This window comes from Podarcis gaigeae, assembly GCF_964106915.1.
Source record: "Podarcis gaigeae genome assembly, chromosome: 11".
NCBI classification, from domain to species: domain Eukaryota; kingdom Metazoa; phylum Chordata; class Lepidosauria; order Squamata; family Lacertidae; genus Podarcis; species Podarcis gaigeae.
Genome location: NC_139687.1, coordinates 62,929,528 through 62,949,587, shown reverse-complemented (window position 1 = coordinate 62,949,587; position 20,060 = coordinate 62,929,528).

Below are 20,060 nucleotides of genomic sequence, written 5' to 3'. Positions count from 1 at the left end.
TGATAGGTTCACACAACCACCACATATGATAAAAATCGCCCTCCTTGATCTTACACTTCCAACATAATTTATCACCAGTTTTATATATTTTTTCCAATTTTACGGGCGTTACGTACCACCTGTACATCATTTTATACATATTTTCCCTGAGTGTTGTGCATGCCGAGAATCTCATACCTTTGTTCCATAATGCCTTCCATTTGTCAAACTCTATGTTATGTCCGAAGTCCATTGCCCATCTCACCATTACCTCCTTTACTTCTTCATCCTTGGTGTCCCATTCAAGTAACAGGCTATACATTTTCGATAGGAGTTTTGTTTTATTTTCTATCTGGAATCTAGATTTTTTCTTACTTATCCCAATCTTTTTATCTTCAGTCCATATAGAATTAATTTGGTGAAATTGGATCCATCCTGTCAATTTGTTCTTTATTTCTTCATAAGGCCTAATCCTCCAACCGGTCTCTGTTTTTACTAGCAAGTCTTCATAGGTCCATCTTTCTCCTTCGATTTTTTTTTTTTAATTGTCAGGATATCAATTGATGATAGCCACCAAGGGGTCTTCTGTTCCAATAATTTTTTGTTTCTTTCCCACACTTCCAGCAGTGGTCCTCTAAAAATGTGGTTGGAAAAACCTTTATGAACCTTTCCCTTGTTACGCCATAGGTAAGCGTGCCAAACAAATCTTATATTAAATCCTTCTAGGTCTAACAGGTCTTTATTTTTAATAACAATCCAATCTTTAACCCAACAAAGACACGAGGCTTCGTAATACAACTTTAAATTTGGGACTGCGAATCCTCCCCTATCTCTTTGATCTGTAAGTAATTTGAATCTGATTCTGGGCCTTTTCCCTTGCCAGATAAATTTAGAGAGTATTTTCTGCCAATCTTTGAATACTGAGGTTCCCCTGATTATCGGTATATTTTGGAATAGGAATAACAGTTTCGGTAATAAACTCATTTTAATCACTGCCATTCTGCCTGACCAAGAAAGTTTTATTCTATTCCACGTATCTAAGTCAAGTAAAGGAACTTGCTAACGCAAGTTAGGAAGGATATTAATATATCCTCTCCTGCCTCCCTGAACATTCCCACAAAACTCACTATTGGCAAGGCCAGTGTCACTACAGACTGACCGTAAAACGGGAAGAACCAGTTTAGGGAGACCCTAACTGAATGTAGGGATGCGGGTGGCACTGTGGGTAAAACCACAGAGCCTAGGACTTGCTGATCAGAAGGTCTGCGGTTTGAATCCCCGCAATGAGGTGAGCTCCCGTTGCTCTGTCCCTGCTCCTGCCAACCTAGCAGTTCGAAAGCACGTCAAAGTGAAAGTATATAAGTAGGTACTGCTCCGGTGGGAAGGTAAACGACATTTCCGTGCACTGCTCTGGTTCGCCAGAAGCGGCTTAGTCCTGCTGGCCACATGACCCGGAAGCTGTATGCCGGCTCCCTCGTCCAGTAAAGCGAGATGAGCGCTGCAACCCCAGAGTCATCCGTGACTGGACCTAACGGTCAGGGGATCACTTTACCTTTACCTTTAACTGAATGTAAGGGTGAAAAGCAGCTTCGGATAAGGTACAAGGAGGGTTCTGCGTGTACAGTAAAAAGAAGAAGAGTTGAATCATAGAACTGTAAAGTTGGAAGGGACCCAAAGGGAATTGCAAGAATCACAGCTAAATCATCCCTGGCAAATGACCATTTGGCCTCTGTTTATAAACATCCAAGAAAGGAGGACCCTTCGGAGGGGATCCGTTCCTCTGTCAAACGGCTCTTACTGTGAAGTGAGAAAGTCCTTTCTAATGCCTAGTCAGAATCTCTTTTCTGGAGCAAAGTTGCATTTCAAGAATTGTGGTTTAATGAAAGATGGTGGGGCAGTAGGATGGCAGGAGCTGAGTCAGGAGGGGATGAAACAGCTAAGCGACATATTTTTTTCCTATAAAACATGTATCGTAATGGAAAGCTCTCGCAGACACTCTGGACTCTACCCTGCAATGCATTGCTGAATAAAGTCTGAGCAACTGGGAACTTGTCAATCACCTGACATCACAATAACATCAGGTGACATGCGCACATACAAAACAAGGTTTGAAGTCAAACTGCACATGCAAAACTGTGCGCAGGCACTTATCAAGGGGCAACAACCGGGTGATGGTCAGCACTTTGAAGTGGTGCTCCAGGAGCTTTGAAGGCCCGGTCAGTCAGTTCATTGGCAGGGCCTGCAAAGCTCCTCTCAATCAAGTCCTGACTTTACCTGCCCCAAATGTGACCTCATGTGTCAGCTTGTTTTCTGCTGCTCCAGAGGGAAGACCCAAACCAATGGATTTGAATGACAATGAGATTTCTGATTAAACATCAGGAAGAACTTTCTGGTGGTAAGATCTGTTCAACAGTGGAACGGATTCCCTCCGAATGTGGTAGACTCTCCTTCCTTAGAGGTTTTCAGACAGAGGTTGGATGGCCAGAGATTCTTTAGCTGTGATTCCTGCATTGCAGAGGGGTCTGCTAGATGACCCGCAGGCAGAGGCATAGGAAGGGAGTGGGGGGGTGCAGTCATCCCGGGTGTCACCCTGACAGAGGGTGACAAAATGGCGGGCGGCACTCGACACCACGGAGCCTGCAGCACGCACAAGCTACACGTCTCGGTGCCCGCAGGCTCCACGCTGTCCGCCCGCTGCCTGCCCCCCAGCTGTAGGGCAGCTGAGGCCCTGCTGTGCACCCCATCCCTATGGGCTGTCAGAATCTCCGCTGCGACTGAGCTACTCCTCCGGTTGAGCCTTCGGAATCTCCTCTGACGATGATTAACGACCTGAGCCTTTGATAAGGCTCCAGGCATGTTCCCCATTCAGCGTAGTATACAGCAGCAGCGGAGGACAAGAAATATGAGCTACATTGCAAAGAGTTTAAAAGTGGTACCTCAGGTTACATACACTTCAGGTTACATACTGTCAGGGGTTCAGGAGCAGAGACACAGGAGATGGAGCAAATGGAGAGCGAGGAGGAGGAATCCGAGGCGGGTGTAGGCAGTGACAGTGGTCAGAGAGATTCCACGAGTCTCTCCAGCGAATCGGAAAATTCACAGAAAGGAGCGCCGATGGCCAGGGCAAGGGGGGTGCCAAGGGGGAAACCCCAGAAGGAAGGGGCCAGCGGGGACTCCCTGAGCAGCAGTTGGAAATCAGGACCAGCTTCCCCACCAGAGCGCAGTGGGGGGGAGGAGTCCCAGGCATCGGGACCAGTGTTCTCACCACCAGAGAGAGGAGATGAGTCAGGATTGACCACGCCTCCATCGGAGAGCGGGGAAACGGTCAAGAGGAAAGTCACAGGCTGGGCGCGTGCGCCAAGTTCAAATGTACAGGCGAGCGGCACAGCAGGTAGCCCGGATAGGGAGCCAGGTCCTAAAGCCCGCCGGAAGGAAGGGCAAGACTCAGGGGGGTCAGCGTCAGAAGAGTTCAGGAAGGAGGAAACCCCAGGGGGCAGAAGGACCCAGAGGAGGAAGGAACAGCGCAGGAGGTGGAGCCGGGCTAGGATCTTAAACTGGTGACTCAGAGGGGACTTCGCCGATCTAGAGTCAAGACGTAGGGCTGCACGCTCTGGGGTTTGAAATGGAAACTAAACTTCAATAAAGACTTTTGTACATTACATCAACCGGGCGTTGGTCCTCTGTGAGCTGGGACCTAGAGGCAGCTCTGACACATACGCTTCCTGTTACAGACTCCGCTAACCCAAGAAATAGTGCTTCAGGTTAAGAACTTTGCTTCAGGATGAGAACAGAAAAAATGCTCCGGCGGCATGGCAGCAGCAGGAGGCCCCATTAGCAAAAGTGGTGCTTCAGGTTAAGAACAGTTTCAGGTTAAGTACGGACCTCCGGAATGAATTAAGTACTTAACCTGAGGTACCACTGTATTTCTAATTATGCAGACAGAAAAGCATACATCCTCTCTCTGTGAAAGCAGAGAGGCAACTGAAACAAAGCAACAGGAAACCAGTAAATCACATCCGTCTCCCGTCTTCCGTGAGACTTCCAACAGCCTGAAATGTCTGGAATGCAAAACAGAGTCTTGTGACTCCAAGCACTGCACAGTGGCAACACACAGAAACCTAACATGGGCGCTGTGCACCCCATCTCATCCCTCTGCGTGCCATGCGCCCCATGGTATGTGGCGCCCATAGGAATAGCATGGGGTGACACAGCACGGGGTGTGCGCCATCCGTAGGGATGGGGCATGCTGCGGCGCCCATAAGGACAGCACAGAATTCCAAGCACCCCGTTCCGTTCCTATGGGCGCTGCGCACCCCGTCACTATGGATGGTTCACCCCACCCCTGGGCACGCCACCCCAGTTGCCCGAGAGGATTCCTCTGCCGCTGCCCGCAGGGACCTCTGCAATTCTTTGATCATATATAGCAAAGAGTTTACAATCTAAATTTAGGGTATGGATATGGGCCTTTCTCTGCGAGATACGTGTGGGATTTGAAGCCAGAGCAAACTTTCGCTGATCCTCTCCGTCTTTCCTTATCATTCAGAACAATGAGAACGCCTTCCATTCTTACAAGGCTCGCTTGGAGAATCGTAGAATCACAGAAGAAAGGATAATTCTCGCCAGCCTTGTTAATTGGATTACAGTTAATTTGGTGTTGAAGTACCTTTGACAAGGAAGCAAAGGAAATATAATGAGCATGGATTTTTATACAGGATCTAAGGAAGAAGGAGATGATGATTAAATAACCTTTTATGTGTTTCTCTCTTGTGTGTGTGCATTTGATCGGCCGGCTCTGTGAGGGGGACATTTAATGAGGTTGAATTAAATGTAGTCAAGATGGGCTCAAGTCATGTGCAAGGAAGTTCAGAAGGGAAATGGTGCATTCAGATGTTATTCAGAGATTAGGAACTGAGGAACATGTGCTATTTTGTGGGTGCAGGGGACTGACCGAGAGCAAGGAATGTAGCCGGAAGCATCCTAACCTGAATTTCTCAGACCACAGGCCATCAAGCTTTACAAACAGGGCTCTGTTTCGACTAGATGACCTTTGGGGAGCCCTTCAAAGTCTACAGATCTATGATTCAACCGGCCATCGCCTGATCTGCAGATGTGTCTTTCCAACCGAAGGATTCTCTCCAGTTTTTTGGTCTGCCTTTGCAAAACCTTCTCCCGTAAGTAGCAAGGACGAACCTTCAGCTTCCACGCTTAGCTCTGCTGACGTAAGGCTCTGGAAATCCTCCAGATTCCCAATGCAATAATAATAAACCTTGCATAGGCAGTGCAGATTTTGATAAAGAGAGAGGGGGGAAACTCATTCCCAAGGATTGCACAATTGTAATTGAATCGGTGGCACGACACCCTGCGAGAGCCTTTTCAGAAGGCTTCCCATGCTTGTTTTTCTGCTGGAAGTCACATTCCCTCCCCACTTCACAATTAGAAATCTTCCTGAGGATTTGCAATCCAGTTCAGCTCTTGTCTGGTACCCTAATGTGAATTGATGTGGACATGTGGACTTTGACACCCCGCCCCCAGTCAATACTCTTGCCAGGTCTGGTGTGAATAATAATAATAATAATAATAATAATAATAATAATAATAATAATTTTATTTATATCCTGCCCTCCCCAGCTGAAGCCAGGCTTAGAGCGGTTAACAACAGTAAAATGATACAACATTCTAAAATCATTTCATTATAAAATCAGTTCAGAGTCAAATTCATGGCAACCATTGGGTTAGAGTTCTATGAGGATTACAGAAGGAGGGGGTCAGGCTGTGCCCTGGCCTGGTGGAACAGCTCTGCCTTGCAGGCCCCGTGTAAAGATGTCAAGTCCCACAGGGCCCTGGTCTCTTGTGACAGAGCGTTCCACCAGATCGGAGCCACAAATGAAAAAGCCCTGGCTCTGGTTGAGGCCAGCCTAACCTCCCTGTGGCCCGGGACCTCCAAGATATTTTTGTTTGAAGACTGTAAGGTCCTCTGTGGGACATGCCAGGAGAGGCGGTCCCATAGGTATGAGGGTCCTGGGCCATATAGGGCTTTAAAGGTTAAAACCAGGACTTTGAACCTGATCCACCAGGAGCCAGTGCAGCTGGTATAGCACTGGATGAATGTGATCCCGCAGTGAGGACCCCATAAGGAGTCTCACCGCGGCATTCTACACCCGCTAGAGTTTTTGGGTCAGTCTCAAGGGGAGCCCCACGTAGAGTGAGTTACAATAATCCAGTCTGGAAGTGACCGTCGCGTGGATCACAGTGGCTAGGTCAGGGCGAGAGAGGTAAGGAGCCAACTGCTTAGCCTGGTGGAGATGAAAAAATGCCACCTTTGTTATAGCTGCAATCTGTGCCTCCATAGAAAGGGAGGTGTCAAAGATTACACCCAAACTCTTAACGGATGATCTGGCACTAATTGAGCCCCCGCAAGAGATGGGAGTTGCCCCCACAATCCCATATCGTCTCGACCCAGCCAAAGGACCTCTGTCTTCAAAGGATTTAACTTCAACCGGCTCCCACATAACCATCCAGCCACAGCTTCCAAACATCTGATCAGAGTGTCTGGGGCCGAGTCAGGGTGGCCGTCCATCAACAGATAGAGTTGGGTGTCATCAGCATACTGATGGCAGCCCAAACCAAAAACCCAGACAAGCTGGGTGAGGGGGCGCATAAAGATGTTGAAAAGCATCAGGGAGAGTATCTCACATTAATGTGCACATGTGGACATTGACCCCCTGCCCCCAGTCAATACTCTTGCTGGGTCTGGTGTGAATGAGAGGGCCTGGCAAGAAACAACAGAGCTTTTCCTATTCTCAGGTGATTTGAAGCTGGTTTTGGCTGCACAATTCCCTGGAAAGAACTTTGCACATCTTCAAGGCTGCCTTTTTTTGTAGGTCAAAGAGGTAGGTGGGGTCCATGGCAGCTTCTTGACCGAGGCTGGCAAAAACCAGACAACATTTATGGACATTGATGTGCCTTTGGGACCTGTGCACAGTATCTGCTCACTACTAAGACTCTGACATGATTCTAGTTCAGGCTTCACCAAGCAGGTGCCCTCCATAAGTTTGGGACTGCAGCTGGCTGGGGCTGGTGGGAGTTGTAGACCAAAAATTACAAGTCAGGACACCATTCTGGCAAAGGGTTCTTTTGTTCATAAAGGACCAGACAAAATCATAAAGGGCAAGGCTATCAATGGCTACTAGACATGGTGTCTAGGTTTCACCTCCACCGTCCAGTTGTTGGGAATCGCAGGTGCGCAGTGTCCTGTTGTGTTCAGGTCTGTTGTTGTTGTTTAGTCATTTAGTCATGTCTGCCTCTTCGTGACCCCCTGGACCAGAGCACGCCAGGCACTCCTGTCTTCCACTGCCTCCCGCAGTTTGGTCAGACTCATGTTTGTAGCTTCGAGAACACTGTCCCACCATCTCGTCCTCCGTCGTCCCCTTCTCCTTGCGCCCTTCATCTTTCCCAACATCAGAGTCTTTTCCAGGGAGTCTTATCTTCTCATGAGGTGGCCAAAGTATTGGAGCCTCAGCTGCCTGGAGCATGCTTTTAACTAGGAAAAGGTGGCATACACATAAAATGATAATGATGATCAGGTGAAAAGCGTAAAACAGTGTCTATTGCTTCATGGCTAAGAGATAGCTGCGCTCCCACCAGGTGGCGATCATCAAACTGATCAACCTTGCAGGGCTGTCACAGGGATCACAGCGCAGGGATCACAGCATGCACTTTGCCCTGAATTCTCTCGAGCTATAGAAACAACAACAACAACAACAACAACAACAACAACAATAATAATAATTTTATTTATACCCTGTCACCCCCCCCCCCCCCCCGCCCCACCAGAGCCAGGCTCAGGGTGGCTAACACCAGTAAAAATTACAGTAAAAACATAATAGGAAAAAAACCAATTTAAAATACAGGTTAAAATGCAATTTAAAATGCAGCCTCATTTTAAAAGTAGCCGATAAATCAAGACCATAAGGGGAGGGAAACATAAGGGTCAGACTGAGTCCAAACCAAAGGCCAGGCGGAACAGCTCTGTCTTGCAGGCCCTGCAGAAAGCCGCTAGTCCCGGAGGGCCCTGGTCTCTTGTGACAGAGCGTTCCTCCAAGTTGGGGCCAGTACTGAAAAGGCCCTAGCCATAGTTGAGACCAATCTAACCACCTTGTGACCTGGGACCTCCAAAATGTTGTCATTTGTGGACCTTAAGGTCCTCCGCGGGACATACCAGGAGAGGCAGTCCTGTAGGTATGTGGGTCCTAGGCTGCATAGGGCTTTAAAGGTCAAAACCAGCACCTTAAACCTGACCCTGTATTCCACTGGGAGTCAGTGCAGTTGGTAAAGCATTTTTGCATTTGCAAGTTCTGCCTTCCCCCAGACCTCTCCTGTTTATCTCCACTTCACAGAAACAAGCTGGAGATCTCTGCAATTTCAGTAATTCGGGCTTTTAGCAAAACGCAGGCATCTCAGCAGAAGCCTGCTGTGTTCGTCTACAATGAAGAGTTTTAATCTGAGGTTCCACTTCAGAGCACGCTTTTATCCCTCCATCGGGTGCGCCGCTCCTTCAACATGTGAGCCCTTCTTTGCCGAAGCAGCTGTCAGAGAAAGCCCCACTGAATTCAAGCTGAACTTACTTCTGAGTAGACATGTGTCTGATTGTACTGCGGGCATCTGGAGTATACAAGGGATGTGCACCGCCTGCAAGATTCACTCCACATCTAGATCCAGCACTTCAGAAAACAGCCCACCTTGGTCCAGTGCTGTGGTCTGTTTATTGTAAGGATCTGTGTTTTTTAAAATCATAGAATTGGAGAGTTGGAAGAGACCCCTTGGGGTCATCTAATCCAGCCCCCTGCAAGGCAGGGATCTCAACTGAAGAGTGCCTGACTGATGGCCATCCAACCTCTGCTTAAAAACCTCCAAGGAAGGAGAGTCCATTGCCTTCTGAAGGAGTCCTTTCCATTGTTAAACAGCTCCTACTCTCAGAAAGTTCTTTCTGATGTTGAGTCAGAATCTTCTTTCTTGTTACTTGAAGCCATGGGTTCGAGTCCTACCCTTCAGAGCAGGAGACAACAAGCCTGTTCCATCTTCCATGTGGCAGCCCTTTACATATTTGAAGATGGCTACCTATCTCATAGAGAAAGGAGAGAGAGAGAGAGTTTTAATTCTAATTAGTGTTCCATTGCTTTTTAATTACCGTACTTTTCTATGTATAAGACTAGGGTTTTTTTACTTTAAAAGTATGTGAAAAACTGTGGGTCGTCTTATACACAGGACAATCTCCCCCCTATTTTCTTAAATTGGAGTCCCTAAAAATAAGGTAGAGGTAAAGGGTCCCCTGACCATCAGGTCCAGTCGTGACTGACTCTGGGGTTGCGGCGCTCATCTCGCTTTACTGGCCGAGGGAGCCAGTGTACAGCTTCTGGGTCATGTGGCCAGCATGACTAAACCGCTTCTGGCAAACCAGAGCAGCGCATGGAAATGCCGTTTACTTTCCCGCCGGAGTGGTACCTATTTATCTACTTGCACTTTGACGTACTTTCAAACTGCTAGGTTGGCAGGAGCAGGGACTGAGCAACGGGAGATCACCCCGTTGCAGGGATTCAAACTGCCGACCTTCTGATCAGCAAGTCCTAGGCTCTGTGGTTTAACCCACAGCGCCACCCGCATCCCTGTCCCTAAAAATAGGAGGCGTCTTATACATGGGGGCATCTTATACACAGAAAAATATGGTATTGTTTCTCCCCCCCCCCCCATGTCTTTAGCTGTTTCTTTAGATTTAAGCCACATTGAGTCCCTGTCTAGGAAAAAGGTGGGGTATAAATAAATATAATAATAATTAATAATAATAATAATAACAATAAGCAGACACATTTTTCCTGCCTATGCACAGGTGCAGATGTGTGTTTGGGAAGGAGCTGGGCACTGACGTCATCTTAGCCTGAGATTCTACATCACCACATTCTGGAAACTTGTACGTGGCGAATCTAGCACATTTGCAGAAACTGAAACACATCATCCTTCTAGTCTAAACTCTGCCTCTCTCTACCTTTTCTGGCTCAAACATCTCTCTTCTCCCTGTGTGCACACCTGATATTGTCTACCTTCCCTCCTTCCCTCCTTTTTTGCTCACAAGTGCGCGCACACACACACACATTCCGACACACCGCAATTTCTCTGCAATCATTTACGGTCGGTGCTTTTCCCCACTATAATTTACATGGCAATTATATTTAACACAAACGGCAATAAAAGCAAGAGTTACTGCCATGTTGCTATCAAGCCGTAATTATCCTTTGAACAATTTGGTGATTACAGTTTGCAGCGGAGGTAGAGAATTGGCAACAGCCCCTTTTCTGTGGGTTTTGCGGTGGGGGTGGGAGTTGATGGAGAGGCCTGCGCCCTGGTCCAGAGATAGAAAGGCGTGGGAAAGCAGAGGCAGCAGGAACGGGGCAGAGGACCTCTGGGCCCAGAAAATAAGGGCAGGGAGGTGAGGCAATGCGAGGCTGGCAAAAATGTGGTACCTCGCAGTTTCTTGTTTTTCCAGTCCTTGGTTTGGCTCCTCAGTTTCCCATCAGTGTGTTCAAGTCCTCATGAAAATTCATGAGCCTCTTATTGTGAATTTCTTCCCTGTAGATCCATTTTTGCAAAACGTTTTTGTATGTGATTTTCACCAATATGTGCATTTTTGCGCAAATTACTTGACCAGCGAACTGCACTGAGAAATTCCAAGAAATGAATGCCTTTAATTCATTTGCATGTAAAACAGAAAAGGCAAAAATAAAAGAGAAATTCCGAGAAATGTGTATTTCTGTCATTTGGGTCACACATTGTTTCGGAAGGTACGAATCAAGAAAAAATCAAGAAAAAATTACTGCGCTGCTTTAAAACATGGAAAACAGATTAAAATCACTCCGGGCTTCCAACTTGTATCTCCTTGGAGGATCCCAATGCATTTGGAGCCCTGATTTTGAATGCCTGAAGTGATTTGTGAGATCACATTCTCAGCCAGCTCTGTTTTCTTAAGCCATCTTAAACCAGAAGAACAGAAAAGAGCCTTGGCTTTTTAAATCAGCGAAGGACAAGCGATTGCCATGTAAATGAATGCAGTGGACAGAAATGTCAAACTCCACATGACATGAGTGACACTTAAAAAAACACACCAGGGAATTACTTTATTTTGGAAGGAAAAGCTCCGCGTGGGGCTCCCATTATGCTGCACTTAGTTCAACGGCGAAACTTGCTCCCCCAGTGACGGCCACCAGCTTGGATGGTTTAAAAAGGGAATTGGACAACCTCACGGAGGAAGGGAGGGCTGTAGAGGGCTCTGAGCTACAGTGTTTCTGCTCTGCCCCCACAGCTGGAGGCAGCACTGCTTATAAATAACACTTTCCGGAAGCTGCAGGGGGCGAGAGGGCTCTCGCACTCAGATCTGACTTGTGAGTTTCCCATGGGTATCTGTTTTACTACCGTGTGAGAACAGGATGTTGGATTTGATGGGCATGGGCAGAGCAAGCTGGGGGCGGTGCGCCCCGGGTGTCATCTCCGGGGGGGGTGCCATTCGGCGCACCGCCCGCCCGCAACTCCTGCCTACCCCGATCCGTCTGTGGAAAGGGGGGAGTTGCGGTATTCCTCCCTTTCCCCCAGTCGTCTCTGGACGATCACCCGTCTCCCGTGGAACAGCATCAGTCAATTAGCGACAGGAGCCTCAGAGACATTCCAAGACCTGTGCACACCCTTTCAGCAGAGTCTCCACAACGAAAGATGCAGACAGGAAAGCATATTTACAGCTTTATTCAACGTAGTTCAGAACAAAGGAAAAACATGACTGCTTGCTCCATTGTCCAGGAAAAAAGCCAGAATACAAAAGCTATATACAAATGGAAGTTCCCAGCAGACAGTGCTGGGAGTAAACAGGCATGTGATACACAACAATCATGCCTGTTCCTTTTAAGGTGGAATGGAACTATATCCCAACATCCTCCCCCTTTCCATGTAATTTGTAGTCCCTGTGGTTCAACCCAACTGCAACCGCTGTACATAAACCTTAAGTCGTTCTCTGTTAACAACCTTAGACAACAGATCTGCAGGAATTTCATTTCCTGGCATGTAGGACACCTGAATGAGTCCATTCGGAATACACTCTCTTGCACAATGTAGCGGGCTGCAGTAGGAGGCCTGCAGGCATGCAGGGAGAGGATGCGAAGGAGGCAGGCGAGCAAACATGCAGAGGGTGGCGGGAACTTTGGACCCAAACAGGGGCAGAGCTACCTGCCCTGGTACCCAGAGCGGTGCAGGGGCAGGGCTAGCTACCCGCATGGTGAGCATCCTTAGCTGTCCGTCACCCACGCAGCAAGCATGTCGGGGGCGCTGCTAGCTGCCCGCACCAGGAGCATCCTAGCCGCTTGCCACCCACACAGCGAGCATGGGGGGGGGGAGGCACCACTTGCCTCCTGCGCAGTGAGAGTCCCTAGCCTCCTGCCACCCGCATGGTGAGCGTCTGGAGGGGTGCCACTTGTTGGGATACTGGGGGCATTTGGTAGGTCCCCAGTTGGCTCCAGCCACCGGCTAGCAGCTGGGCGATCTCCAGTCCTCAGAACAGCATCAAACAGCGATACAAGCCTCAGATACCTTAGAGACTTGGCACGCTCTGGTCAGCAGAGTGAATAACTTCTCACAACGGAAGTGGTGGACAGAGACATGTGTAAGCATTATTTACAGGCGTTTATTCAGCATAGTTCAGGAACAAAGGGAAAAAAACCATGTCTGCTTCCCTTCGTGTCCAAGCACACAGCAACAGCAAAAGCAATATGCAAACGGAAGTTCCCAGCAAGCCTGTGCTGGAAGTAAACAGGCATGTGACACACAACAGGCATGCCTGTTCCTTTTAAGGAGGAATGGAACTACCACAGATTCTGGCGTATTAGGCGACTGGGCGTATTTTCGTCTTATAGGCCCAGTTTTATACGCTGGGCAGGAAGAAGCCGCCCAGCGCAGCGTGGCACGGAGCCCACTGCTGCTGTGGCGGCAGCTTTGGCAGCCTCCAAAGCAGCAGTGGGCAGCAGTCTCCGTGCTGGGAGGAAGCCGCCCAGTGCCCACTGCTGCCTCGGAGGTAGTACCAGGCGTATAAGACGACCCCCCAATTTTATTTTATTTTAAATCATATTTTATTAGATTTTACAAAAGTTAACAACCAATAAAAGACTAACTAAAATCACAAAAACAAACAACAAACATCAAAAATACACACAGAAAAATAGAAGAAAAAGAAAAAACATAAAAAAGAAAATTTAGCATAAAAAATACTCTCTTTCAAATCAATACCCTTCCAAATCTTATTTTCCTTACTTCCACCTGCCTTCCTTTCTTGTATTCCACTTTATAAATTAATTCAGCAAAATCATTTAATATTCAAGTTCAACCTTTGTCCTTCCCTTTATACTCTTATTTATCTTAATCACCAGAACCCCTTCATTTCATTTACAATGCCCTTAGCAATCCTCTTCTACCTGTTCTTGTCCTTGATCTCGGATTCTGCCGGTCATTTCTGCCAGTTCCATATAGTCTATGACTTGCATCTGCCATTCTTCCAGGGTGGCTAAGTCTTGTGTCTTCCAGTGCTTTGCAATGAGTATTCTTGCTGCTGCTGTGGCATACATAAAGAAAGTTCTATCCTTCTTTGGCACCAGTTGGCCGACCATGCCCAGGAGAAAGGCCTCTGGTTTCTTTAGGAAAGTATACTTAAATACTTTTTTCAGTTCATTATAGATCATTTCCCAGAAAGCCTTAATCCTTGGGCAGGCCCACCAAAGGTGAAAGAATGTTCCTTCTGTTTCTTTACATTTCCAACATTTATTATCGGGCAAATGATATATTTTTGCTAGCTTGACTGGGGTCATGTACCACCTTTAAATCATTTTCATAATATTCTCTCTTAAGGCATTACATGCCGTAAATTTCATACCGGTGGTCCACAACCGTTCCCAGTCAGCAAACATAATGTTATGACCAATATCTTGTGCCCATTTTATCATAGCAGATTTAACCGTTTCATCCTCAGTATTCCATTTCAACAGCAAATTATACATTCTCGACAATACCTTAGCACTGGGTTCTAACAATTCTGTTTCCAACTTCGATTTTTCCACCTGGAAACCATTTTTCCTGTCCAAATTATAGGCCTCTCTTACTTGGAAATAATGTAACCAGTCATGCACCTTATCTTTAAGTTTCTCATAACTCTGCAATTTCAGTTTGTCTCCCTCCTGTTCCAGAATTTCCCAATATTTTGGCCAATTCGATCCCATATTAGATTTTTTCAAGGCCTTATAAGACGACCCCCGAATTTTTAACCTCTTTTCCGGGGTTAAAAAATCATCTTATACGCCGGAATCTACGGTATATCCTAGCACCGCTAGCCACCCATGTGACAAGCATCGGGGGTGGGTGCCACTAGTCACCCGCGGCAGCAGCATCCCTAGTAGCTCGCCGCCCGCGCAACAAGCATCTGGGGGCATTGCCCGTGCAGCGAGAGGGGCGGCGGTGTGGCAATGTCACCCGCTGTCATGGCTGACACCTGGCACCCACCGCACCCACCTTCCTCTGTCAGTGGACCCAAACCCTGGAACATAGCTGTCAACCATCCCTTATTTGGCGGGAAAGTCCCTTATCCCAGCACTGTGCCGCTGCTGTCCCTTATTGATGATGTCCCTTAAATTTCCCAGGTTTCACAGGAAGCAGCTCCTCTCCCTTCCTCCCTGCCGGCCAAGGAGGAGGGAGGCTCCAACTGTATTGCTTGAATGCGTTGTTCACCCAATAAGGAGTCTAAGAACGACTGGGGGGTGAAGCTTGCATGCCTTGTGCCGATCAAATCGGCTGCATTGCCTGGGGACTCGCCTTTGCTCAGCGCTTCCCAGCAGAGAGCTGACAGTGGTTTCCCTTGCTGCATCCCCTTTGCCGGGTTGCTGTGCTGTGGGAACCACCGCTTGGGGCTTCGTTCGGCTGCTGGCTGGGCTTTCTGCCTTTGGCTCGGAGGGGCTCAGAAGTTGAACCTACCTGTGCTTGGAAAATCCCTTATTTTGGCTGCTGATCCCTTATTTTTGAGGCTGCTGGTCCCTTATTTTCAAATCTGTAAATTGACAGCTATGCCCTGGAATCCCCAAAAAAGCTCAACAACTCCTGGCAATGACAATGGGGAGATCACAGGCAGTCTTTTTACACTGTGAGGAGATCACAGTCTCTTGGGAGTCCAACTAGATTTCAATGTGGGGGCAGGGTAACAAGAAATTTTCCACGCCGGGTAACACCTGACCTTGCTATGCCACTGTCAATGGGCCATTGCCCCAGCAATGGAGTTTACGGCAAATGACACAAATTGGGGTAAATAAGCCAGGCTTAGGGCAAGGGGTGGTGGATTCTGGCAGCTGGAGCACATTCTGGATCAGACCCCTGGGCAGCCCATATCCCTCCGAAGTCAAACAGTCCATCTTCAGCCCCATTTTTAAAAAGAAAGCATAAACATTGCAACTTGTTTATTCGTTTCCTAAAAAATCATATTCCACTTGATTTTCTTTTTTTAGAAGCCCTCAAAGCTTTTTAACAGAACAATAAAGTTATTAGTGGGGGGGGGGAATCAAACACTTAAAACAATAAAACCAGCAATAAACTAGAAATATATAAGCATTCTAGGTACCTGGGTAAGCCTGACAAAAGAAAAATGCTTTTAGCAGGTGCCGAAAAGAGTGCCGTGATGTTAGATACCGAGTTTAGGACTTTATGTAATCAAAGTATTATATATATATATATATATATATATGCTTTCGTAGATTTTCACGGGTACAGGAATGCAGGTTTTGGTGTCCTCGGGTGTCTTCCCGTGTAAAAGTTGGGTTGTCTAGGCGACGTTTCGACGAGGTCTCACTCGTCATCTTCAGGCTGGTGCTTTCGGCTTCTTGTTACTGGAACAGAGCGGGATCTCAATGTTTGAGTTCCTATAAATACTGTAGAGGGGGTGTGGTGTCTAGCCTCCAATGTTCTGGGCAGAGAGGAAGTTCCCAGGCTAGTGTGCCTTTTCTTCTTTTGTTCCTTAATTATTTGAGAGATACCTTGAGTGATTTCTTGAGTGATATCCTGAGTACCACTTAGGTGGGTCATTAGGTGTGGATTAGTTGCTAAAGTCTTTGTGTCTTGACCTCTTGAACTTTGTGAAGAGTTTTCCTGAGAAGATGGCTGTATTGCACTTAGTTGTGCTTTGGCTTGGCTTCGTGTATAGGGGCGAGCTGTGGTTTTGTGGCTTGTGTCAGCCAGATCTGTGTAGGGATTGCAGGGGGGTGCAGCATCCGGAGGTGCCACCATGGACTGGCTACTGGATGGTGTCAGTAATTCATCTGTGGAGAGGGTCTGGGTTTGGGTCTGGTGTGGTTGATTGGTGTTGGCGTTCTGTGTGCCTCTGGATCTGGTGTCAGTTTTTGTGGGGAGGGCTAATTTCCAGATGTCTGGCAAGCGGGATGTGTCGTCACGCTTGTTCATGTTGTGAGGGTGTTTCTCTATCTCGATGGCTTCCATGATTATTCTCTTGTGGTGATGTTCCGTGTTAAAGAGCAATTTGGAATCTGCAAAATTAATTTCGTGTCCTGTTTCTTTCATGTGTTGGAAAAGAGAGGAAGTTTTTTCTTCTTTTTTGACGGCATTCTTGTGTTCTGCGATACGTGCATTTATTCGTCTGTTTGTTTGTCCAATGTACGTGGCTGGGCAGAAGAAAAGGCACACTAGCCTGGGAACTTCCTCTCTGCCCAGAACATTGGAGGCTAGACACCACACCCCCTCTACAGTATTTATAGGAACTCAAACATTGAGATCCCGCTCTGTTCCAGTAACAAGAAGCCGAAAGCACCAGCCTGAAGATGACGAGTGAGACCTCGTCGAAACGTTGCCTAGACACCCCAACTTTTACACGGGAAGACACCCGAGGACACCAAAACCTGCATTCCTGTACCCGTGAAAATCTACGAAAGCAAATATATATATATATATATATATGCAGGTTTTGCCAGACATCCCGTGAAAATCTACGAAAGCATATATATATATATATATATATATATATATATATATATATATATACTTAGCCTGGTAACATGTAGCTTGGCCCTTTAGTATGAGAATGAGGATGTTACAAACATCGTCCTATTCTTATCTGTGAAATGTTGGAGAAAGATGCTTTCTACTACATCAGACCATTTGGTGCATCTACCTCAGTGCTGCTTACTCTGACCGGCAGCTGCAGCCCCCCAGAGTCTCATCCCAACCAGGAGATGCCAGGGACTGAACCTTTGCACCTATTGCATGCATAGCTCTGAGCTATCAGGCAAAATCCCAGAGAAGCACGTGAATACCAACAGATGGAGCAGGAAGGTTTCTTTTCCATATTGGGGTGTAGCAGAATGAGACTGCCTGTCTGGCAAGTTCTGCAAAGTCACTGAGCTCTCTCGCCTCGTTGGCATGCAAAGCAAAGAACAGCTGATTGTGAAAACACTTGAGAAGAGTCTTTGAGTTCTCTCGCCATCTTCTCTGCGTCTGAGAAGTTGTCATCAAGGGACTTGTTTTCACCCGGCAAAATCCCAGCCCTGCAGCAGCTGAGAAGGAGGAAGAGATTTCTGTGCTTTGCATCAGGTGCGCCATGGGAAATGCAAGCGCCCTTCTACCGCGGGGGGAATCACATGGCCACCAAATCTTTGCACAGTTCAATGTGTTGCTTTAGTTAGGCCAGCTGTGATGTAAAGGTTTGGGCTTGCGGTGATTTGCACAGGCAAACAAGCAGGAAAACAACCTTCAGAATCTGAATGAGGGAGACAGAAAACAGCATGGTTTGTGATCATCACATTTTCAGCAAGGATTCAATAGGTTAACTATATGCTTCGAACAGTGGCGTAGCGTGGGTTGTCAGCACCCGGGGCAAGGCAAGTAATTTGCACCCCCTAACCCGTGGATTTGTGCCCCCTAACCCTAACCCCCAGATGTTGCGCCTGGTGCAGCCGGCCCCCCCTGCACCCCCCACGCTACACCACTGGCTTCAAAAAGAATACTCATTTATCTGTCCTAAACATTCAGCTTCATTAGAGAGCCACAGATTCTAGTGTTATGAGAAAGAGAAATAAAAATTCCTCTGTCCACCTTCTCTGTGCAATGCATTGCTTTATAAGCTTCTATCATATTTTATCTGTCATAAATCCTGCAACATGGAGAGGTGGGGAAGTCCATGGGGGTTTCATGGAGCCACCATGGCTAGTAACAATCAAAAGATTTACCCTCCATGAATTTGTCTGGCTAACAGATAGGGGTTGAATCCTGACAAGACAGAAGTACTGTTTTGGGGGACAGGAGGCGGGTGGGTGTGGAGGACTCCCTGGTCCTGAATGGGGTCACTGTGCCCCTGAAGGACCAGGTGCGCAGCCTGGGAGTAATTTTCGACTCACAGCTGTCCATGGAGGTGCAGGTCAATTCTGTGTCCAGGGCAGCTGTCTGCCAGCTCCATCTGGTACGCAGGATGAGACCCTACCTGCCCGCGGACTGTCTCACCAGAGTGGTGCATGCTCTGGTTATCTCCCGCTTGGATTACTGCAATGCGCTCTATGTGGGGCTGCCTTTGAAGGTGACCCAGAAAGTGCAACTAATCCAGAATGCTGCAGCTAGACTGGTGACTGGGGGCGACAGCCGAGACCACATAACACCAGTCTTGAAAGACCTAGATTGGCTCCCAGTATGTATCCGAGAACAATCCAAAGTGTTGGTGCTGACCTTTAAAGCCCTAAACGGCCTTGGCCCAGTATACCTGAAGGAGCGTCTCCACCCCCATCGTTCTGCCCAGACACTGAGGTCCAGCTCCGAGGGCCTTCTGGTGGTTCCCTCACTGCGAGAAGCAAAGCTACAGGGAACCAGGCAGAGGACCTTCTCAGGGGTGGCACCCGCCCTGTGGAACGCCCTCCCACCAGATGTCAAAGAGAACAACTCCCAGACGTTTAGAAGACATCTGAAGGCAGCCCTGTTTAGGGAAGCTTTTAATGTTTAACAGACTTTGTATTTTAATATTTTGTTGGAAGCTGCCCAGGGTGGCTGGGGAGATCCAGCCAGATGGGTGGGATATAAATAATTCTTCTTCTTCTTCTTCTTCTTCTTCTTCTTCTTCTTCTTCTTCTTCTTCTTCCTCTTCTTCTTCCCTTTAAAAGTCACATGAGCTAGTGTTACTATCACACCTTGTGGCAAGGAGTTCCATAAGTCAATTATGTGTTGTGTGAATCCTTCCCCTCATTTATCGGTCTTGAATTTATTCCCCATCATGGATTTCATCCCTCCATCCCTTCCTGCACATTGCCTCTTCCATCCCTCCATCCCTTCCTTTACCCCTATTGAGCACAAATCCAGCCTTGAGATGAGGCTGGTGTATTCTTCCTCCTGTTGCTGCTTCTATTCTCTGATCAGTTTCCCCTTCTGCAATAACATTTCTGGCAATGAAAGGGAGCTTGCCAGAGGTGCATCAACACTTTAAAAAGACAGATCAGTCCTTATTACAGGGCATACTATTTGCAGAACCTGAGCAGCTGGCTGGAATTAGAAACTCTTTGCAAGTTCATTTTGATAAACCAGATCTGCAAAGTAGCTCTGACCTGATGTGTTTTGAGTGGACCTCGGTTCCTCTGCAAGCCAGTTAAGCAGGGCTGTGCCGAGAGTAGAGTAATAAAGAAACATATAAATAAATAGCATGGTACTACTGAGAGACTTTGAGGTGCATTTTCGAAGCCTGGCAACTGGGAACACCTGAATGACTTTGTGCTTTGCATACATTTGTAAAGATGATCTGACTGAATGCAAATACCAGGAGAAGGTTTTTGATGGTGCCTTTACTTTCATCACAGAAACTTCTGTAAGTTCAGGATGCAGATATCTGCATCCTGGGACTGGCCAATGGGAACAGTCTCCATGGCTGCTGGTCCATTTCAGACCAGTGATGCTTACCTGTAAAACCCTCAATGGCTCTGGCCCAGGTAGATGAAGGACCAGTGTCTCAATATTCTCAAATAGGATATTGTTGAGTT